Genomic DNA, 1,412 nt, shown 5'->3' on the forward strand with positions numbered 1-1,412 from the left:
AAAAAAAAAACCTATATAATTTTGCTAGATATTAATAATTTGGACTGTATAGTAGTTGGATGAATTTTTTTTTTTTGATAGATTTTGAAAAATATCTGATAGGACTTTGGGAAACCAGGGTTTTCTGATCACTCAGAGTAAGAAAACATTTCCTTAGAGTAAGCACAGACCTCAGTTACGAAGGCTTGTGTCATTTTACTTTCTAAATGGAAGCAATTTCAGCCTTTCTCCTTGTCTACACTGTGATCTGGGCTCCTTTCAGTTTACTTTCTTGTGTTCTCACTGAGCATTTCTGAGGGGCACAGACGAGTGCTAACTATTGGTAGATGCACAAATGAAGCAGCAGAAGGGCCGCCTTCCTAGACTCACAGGAGGGCCGGGGAGCAGGCATGTGACACCCCAGCGCAGACAAAGGGCCCAGGGATGAAACAGAACGCACTGGGAGAGCCCTGTAGGAGACAAGGTGTCTTCAGGTCAGTGGCCTCCGGGAATGCCTTGGGTGTGATGGGATTTGGACTGACTTTGAGGAAACACTTTTATCAGACGGTACTACTAGAATAAAGGCTCAGACACGGCTCTGAAAATGCTCCAAGTACTTCATTAGGTCTCTGTGGCTGACCTGGGAGTTTAAAGAGTCCAGTGTTTCACAAAACACATCTGTCTTTAGACTACATAAGCTAAGCCTTAAAAATCCGTAGCGTTCAGCTGTTGATTTCTTTCTGAGTTATTGCTTTTTAGGGTTGGGAAAGCTCAGAGCTTCAGTTTGTGTGAGGCGAATCTCAAAGACATGCAGCCCGGAGTTTGACCTCCTGACCACAAACAGTCCTGAGTCAACTGACTTCCCGCTTTTCTCTTCACAGCAGTGGACGAGACTCTGTGAAACCCAGAGAGGGTTGTGAAGGTTTAAACTTGGAAGAGGAAAGAGGAAAAAGAAGGCATGGAGTTAGGGTGTGATCTCACCGCAGCTTCCCAGTGTTTTTCTTTTTAGCTGAGAGATAGATGCGTGTGTTTATAGGACAGCTGTAGAGTGTGGGTAGAAGAGGTCATGGCCTAACCTCTCTGGCTGTAGTTGATTTTTCCCTTTTTTTTTTTTTTCCTCTTTCTGGGGTGTCAGTGACTTTCTTTGAACAGAAAGAATTGTGTTTCTTAAAAATTTTGTTTGGGTAAAAGTTTAGGCTGAAATAGAAATTGTACATGAGATGTTAAAACAGAAATTAGTACCTCAAGAATTGCTGTTTAGGGCCGGGGAGATGGTTCAGTGAAATAAGCACTTCCCTGGCAAGCACAAGGGCCTGAGTTCAATCCCCAGTTCCAACCAAAAAAAAAAAAAAAAAAAAAAAAAAAAAAAAACAGGACTTTTCCTATCTAATGAGAGCCATTTATAATAAACCTACTTCCAGCATCATATAAGA

The 1,412-nt window shown here is 41.9% G+C and overlaps 1 protein-coding gene across 1 annotated transcript in view; it reads left to right on the plus strand.

Annotated features, from left to right (window-relative positions):
* Myrfl (myelin regulatory factor-like) overlaps positions 1 to 1,412 on the plus strand; it is a 110,914-nt gene that overhangs the window by 83,977 nt on the left and 25,525 nt on the right. The window lies entirely within an intron of this gene.

Source organism: Octodon degus, unplaced genomic scaffold (genome assembly GCF_000260255.1).
Source record: "Octodon degus isolate 3935 unplaced genomic scaffold, OctDeg1.0 scaffold00047, whole genome shotgun sequence".
Taxonomy (NCBI): Eukaryota; Metazoa; Chordata; class Mammalia; order Rodentia; family Octodontidae; genus Octodon; species Octodon degus.